Source organism: Schistocerca nitens, chromosome 4 (assembly GCF_023898315.1).
Source record: "Schistocerca nitens isolate TAMUIC-IGC-003100 chromosome 4, iqSchNite1.1, whole genome shotgun sequence".
NCBI lineage: Eukaryota > Metazoa > Arthropoda > Insecta > Orthoptera > Acrididae > Schistocerca > Schistocerca nitens.
The window spans coordinates 323,284,240-323,290,422 of record NC_064617.1 but is presented as its reverse complement, the minus strand read 5'-3'; the positions used below and the strand labels follow the sequence as shown (position 1 = coordinate 323,290,422).

The 6,183-nt window shown below is 43.0% G+C and overlaps 1 pseudogene; it reads right to left on the bottom strand.

The window, feature by feature from the left end:
- Positions 1 to 1,351: 1,351 nt before the first annotated feature.
- LOC126253779 (5S ribosomal RNA) lies at positions 1,352 to 1,469 on the bottom strand (annotated as a pseudogene).
- Positions 1,470 to 6,183: the final 4,714 nt, after the last annotated feature.

Genomic DNA, 6,183 nt, shown 5'->3' with positions numbered 1-6,183 from the left:
TAAAGGATACAATACCGAAACTCAGCTGTATTATCACAACCATTCTAACAGTGAACTGTGTTGGTTATAAACAATCTGAGGACGCGTTTACTTCATCCATTACTCACTAATCGGAAACCAATGTATGTATCTTCAAATACAGTATTCTTACACCAACAATATTCCTGAGTCACTAGTTCTTTGCATTCTAAATTATGTTATGTGCCGAACTCTCCGTCGTCCCCTCATATCACAATTTCTATACTAAATATCCTTCAGAGTTCCAGAACTTAATTATGGCATGACATGACCTGTTAAATAAAAGAAGTGAAAGCTTTTCCCCGTGTTAAAAGTAAACTATTGGCTCATCACTCGAAATAATAGTTCAGTGTTCAGGCCCCACACGACCCAATCGGGATCCATCGACCGCCGTGTCATCCTCTGCCAAGGGCGTCATCGGATGCGGAATGGACAAGCACGTGGTCAGCACACCACTCTCCCGGTCGTTGTCCGGTTTCTTGAACTCGGAACCGCTACTAACAGGTCGGTTAATTCAACCATTGACCTCAATAGTTTGAGTGCACCCTGTTTCAGTCCTCCCACCAAGAAAAGTCCCCTGGTAGTACTAGGAATCGAATCCAGGTCACCAGCGCAGCATTCTGCTACACTTACCATTCATCTACTGAGGCGGACTGAAGTAATAGTAGCTTTCCCGTTACTTCTTACGGAGTTCATATGCACCATAATATTGACAATGCCACCCAGACTCTCAGAATCGATTTAAGTCCTTGTCACTTCTTTATAGCTCTCTTCGTGAGTTTAGGTTGTACCATTATGTAACTAAAATCGTTGTAACGCGATCATACATTTGCGTAATGTTGTGTGTGACAGAGGAAGTGGGGCTGCTGTCTTCGAGAGGTATGCATAAAAACACTACACAAATAACCACTTCCTATTAAACACAAAAATACAAGCAATAAAGCGAATGAACAAAATATCATTCCTTAGGAAGCTGCTGAATCCTTTCAAGATTTACTAAGTAATATCAAAGCAATAACCAAATTAAAGGAATAACCTGAAGCTGACGCTCCCTTAAAAAATGATAGTATGTAACATTCTAATAGGATTTTAATATCAAGTTAACAATTACACCAATCACTTCAAATCAGCACTCACTCCGTCTTCAGGCCACGAGTAGCCTACCGAGACCATCCGACCGCCGTGTCATCCTCGGTGGAGGATGCAGATAGGAGGGGCGTGGGGTCAGCACACCGCTCTCCCGATCGTAAGATGGTATTCTTGACCGAAGCCGTTACTATTCGGTCGAGTAGCTCCTCAATTGGCATCACGAGGCTGAGTGCACCCCGAAAAATGGCAACAGCGCATGGCGGCCTGGATGGACACCCATCCAAGTGCCGACCACGCCCGACAGCGCTTAACTTCGGTGATCTCACGGGAACCGGTGTAACCACTGCGGCAAGGCCGTTGCTCACTTCAAATCAGCCCCCACTTTACATGGCACAGAACCTTGTCACATGCCACTCCGTACTGTTTATTGATTTATGATTGATTATTACTTACTACTGTCTGGCTGGGGGGAGAATTAGGCATCGGACATGCATCAGTACCCAGTTTTCGTGGGCGAACTCACTCCCAAGCAACATGGGCCGATAAACTAAAGCTCTGACCCTGAGCCTACGATTCATGCCCTGTGAACTCATATTATTCATTCCTGTGCAATATTCTAATAATAATTAAAGGGTTTCTATATGTAAATAGTTTTGTAAAACACAATTAATTTATTTTGTTTTACAATAGTTCGAAAGCAAAGCGCATTTTGCTTGCTGCACATTAACATTTTTTATATATCTTGTGCGCTCAGACGCGTTTGGCCTAAGTTACAAGGCACCTTCAGTGGGTGTCGTGAAATATTACACGATTTTGCCGTTTCCACATTCAGGTAACCGTTTGCATTTGTAGGCTATAGATTTAAAACAGTTCGTTGAGGTTTCTATAATAAAATAGAAAAGTATTTATAGATGAGCGTCTAGTTCATTATTTTTAAGCCAAACAGTTTCTCTCAGCTTGCAAATTGGTGGAAATTTTGCACCTTTCCTTTTGGTCTCTGTCTTCAACGTATAGCAATTTAACTACCATTAGCTGTGTGTATAATGTCATTTATTTCTATAAGTGTTGCCGACTTTATCAGGTTTTGCTTTCAACTCATTTTTTGGATATATGTGTTATGCAAGTTCTGTCTCTGTGTGTGTGAGCGCGCGCGCTTTTATTTTATTTTTATTGTATTTTTATTTTTTACGTATATTTCTATTCTTGTGAGAGAAATGGAATTTGCGATCCTGTGTTTGGATTACTGCCTGTGTATGATCAGTCGCCTCTCCCCCTCCCCCCCCCCCCCCCCCATGAACCATGGACCTTGCCCGTGGTAAGGAGCTTGCGTGCCTCAGCGATACAGATAGCCGTAACGTAGGTGCAACCACAACGGAGGGGTATCTGTTGAGAGGCCTGACAAACGTGTGGTTCCTGAAGAGGGGCAGTAGCCTTTTCAGTAGTTGCAGGGGCAACAGTCTGGATGATTGACTGATCTGGCCTTGTAACACAAACCAAAACGGCCTTGCTGCACTGGTACTGAGAATGGCTGAAAGCAAGAGGAAACTACAACCGTAATTTTTCCCGAGGGCATGCAACTTTGCTGTATGGATAAATGATGATGGCCTCCTCTTGGGTAAAATATTCCGGAGGTAAAATAGTACCCCAATCGGATCTCCAGGCGGGGACTACTCAAGAGGACGTCGTTACCAGGAGAAAGAAAACTGGAGTTCTACAGATCAGAGCGTGGAATGTCAGATCCCTTAAGCGGGCAGGTAGGTTAGAAAATTTAAAAAGGGAAATGGATAGGTTAAAGTTAGATATAGTGGGAATTAGTGAAGTTCCTTGGCAGGACATTTGTTCAGGTGAGTACAGGATTATAAATACAAAATCAAACAAGGTTAATGCAGGAGTCGGTTTAATAATGAATAAAAAATAGGAGTGCGGGTAAGCTACTACAAACAGCATAGTGAACGCATTACTGTAGCCAAGATAGACACGAAGCCCACGCCTACCACAGTAGTACCAGTTTACACGCCAACTAGCTCCGCAAATGATGAAGAGATTGAAGAAATGTTTGATGCGATAAAAGAAATTATTCTGATAGTTAAGGGAGACGAAAAGTTAATAGTCATGGGGGACTGAAATTCGAGTGGGGGAGAGGCAGAGTGGGGAAAGGGGGAAGGGGGAGAGGGGCAGGGGGAGGGTGAGACGGGGAAGTGGGGAAGGGTGTGAGAAGGGGAGGGAGAGAGGGAGAAAGAGAACTCACATCGCCATCCATATAGTTACAGAAAAATCTTTTGGTAGGTAAAACCTTGCCAACACTTGCAGAAACAAATGACTCTGTACACGCAGATAATGGTAGTTAAATTGATATACGTAGAGACAATGACCAAAAGGAGAAGTGCAAACTTTCAGCTAGTTTATCACTCGAGAGAAAGCGGTTTGGCTTAAAAATAATAACTTGGACGCTGATCTATAAGTACATTTCCATTTTAAGAACCTGAACGAACTGTTTTAAGCCTTTAACCTATAAGTGCAAACGATAAACTGTGTGTGAATACGAAAAACTCATGTAATATTTCAGGGCAACGACTGAAGATGCCTTGTAACTAAGGCGACACGCGTCTGGCTGCACAAGACATAAAAAACTTAATGCGCAGGATGCAGTAGGTGTTTTTGTTTCGAATTACTTTAATTTATATACAGCTTCTACGAAAATGGTCAGCAGAACAAACTTGTTATTTCACTTTAAATTCAAGTTCAAAAATGGTTCAAATGGCTCTAAGCACTATGTGACTTAATATATGAGGTCATCAGTCCACTAGACTTAGAACTACTTAAACCTAACTAACCCAAGGACGTCATACACGTCCATGCCCGAGGCACGACTCGAACCTGCGACCGCAGCAGCAGGGCGGCTCCGGACTGAAGCGCCTAGAACCGCTCGGCCACAGCGGCCGGCTAAATACAAGTACCAAGTCCCTTGTTCTGATCACACTCACACTTCAATATTACAGTCACTTGTCATGAGTTTATATGAGTTTACCATTGCCAAATCATTATCGTACAGTTACCTTCGGTCGTCCTTCTTGATTACATAACAACTTACAGATACGGAATTAATCATAATTCTGCAGTTCAAGATTAGCATACTAACTACGAGTGCTTTTCTCACACACATGCGCATCCTACACGCGTGATAGCCCTGGAGCGACTGACTCACTCCTTCGCGCCAAACCATCTCCAGGCTCCAACCTATCCCTTCTAGAAGTATGGGACACCCCTGTCAGCGATGCCACCGCGCTGTAGCGAAGAAGCGTAAGGGTAGATGCGATCCGTCAAATACCGTATCGATATCTGTACCCTTACAACCTCAGCTTAAATAAAAGGACTCAACATAATACACAGCGATAAAGGTGTATCTTAGAAGCAATTGACACTGTTCAATGTTTTTGAATTAATGCATAGTGACGGCCTCCAAACTGGCAACACAAGATAAGAAATGGTCACAGTCAGTAATATACAAGTTCACCTTGTATAATTAAACGCCACCGTCAGGAACGCAATGCAGTCTGCCACTGTACTTTTTTTTTCTTGATTGAATTTCGATTCCCCCCCCCCCCTCCCCCAGCTTAGTACGCTACTCTTCAGCCTGCAGAATTTTTAAAACATATGAAGATAAGAAACAATAAAAGCAGGTGATAAAACGGTGACTTCAATTGTAAAATGGCGGTAAATTGTGGAAAGTTAAAACATAAAACAAAGGGCGGGCAATGTTAATAAAAGACACAGAAAGCAGACAGGTAAAACAGTAGACAGACAATTAAAAAACCACGGTGACAGTCTGGTTTCTGTTCGCAAGAGATATAAAAATCACACCGAGCGACAGTATGATGTCCGTTCGCAACAGTTCGGAAAAGACGCACAACACTTAACAATCACTGGGAACACTGCACTAAAAAGTCGGCACGAAGATGACACACCTAGGGCAGATGGGGGGGGGGGGGGGGACCTGGACAGATAACGGGAAAGAAGGGGACAAGAGAGAAAAAACGAAAGGGGGGGGGGGGAATCTGCCACTGTACAACTTTCCAGCAAATTAAACATTGGATATAGACAAGTTACCATGAGAAAAAGACTGAATAATCTACGAAAGGATAACGTTCTACGAGTCGGGGCGTGGAATGTCAGAAGCTTGAACGTCGTAGGGAAACTAGAAAATCTGAAAAGGGCAATGCAAAGGCTCAACCTAGATATAGTAGGGGTCAGTGAAGTGAAGTGGAAGGAAGACAAGGATTTCTGGTCAGATGAGTATCGGGTAATATCAACAGCAGCAGAAAACGGTATAACAGGTGTAGGATTCGTTATGAATAGGAAGGTAGGGCAGAGGCTGTGTTACTGTGAACAGTTCAGTGACCGGGTTGTTCTAATCAGAATCGACAGCAGACCAACACCGACAACTATAGTTCAGGTATATTTGCCGACGTCGCAAGCTGAAGATGAACAGATAGAGAAAGTGTATTAGGATATTGAAAGGGTAATGCAGTATGTAAAAGGCGACGAAAATCTAATAGTCATGGGCGACTGGAATGCAGTTGTAGGGGAAGGAGTAGAAGAAAAGTTTACAGGAGAATATGGGCTTGGGACAAGGAATGAAAGAGGAGAAAGACTAGTTGAGTTCTGTAACAAGTTTCAGCTAGTAATAGCGAATACCCTGTTCAAGAATCACAAGAGGAGGAGGTATACTTGGAAAAGGCCAGGAGATACGGGAAGATTTCAATTAGATTACATCATGGTCAGACAGAGATTGGCGTACCCAGGAACAGATATAGACTCAGATCACAATATAGTAGTGATGAAGAGTAGGCTGAAGTTCAAGACATTAGTCAGGAAGAATCAATACGCAAAGAAGTGGGATACGGAAGTACTAAGGAATGACGAGATACGTTTGAAGTTCTCTAACGCTATAGATACAGCAATAAGGAATAGCGCAGTAGGCAGTACAGTTGAAGAGGAATGGACATCTCTAAAAAGGGCCATCACAGAAGTTGGGAAGGAAAACATAGGTACAAAGAAGGCAGCTCCGAAGAAACC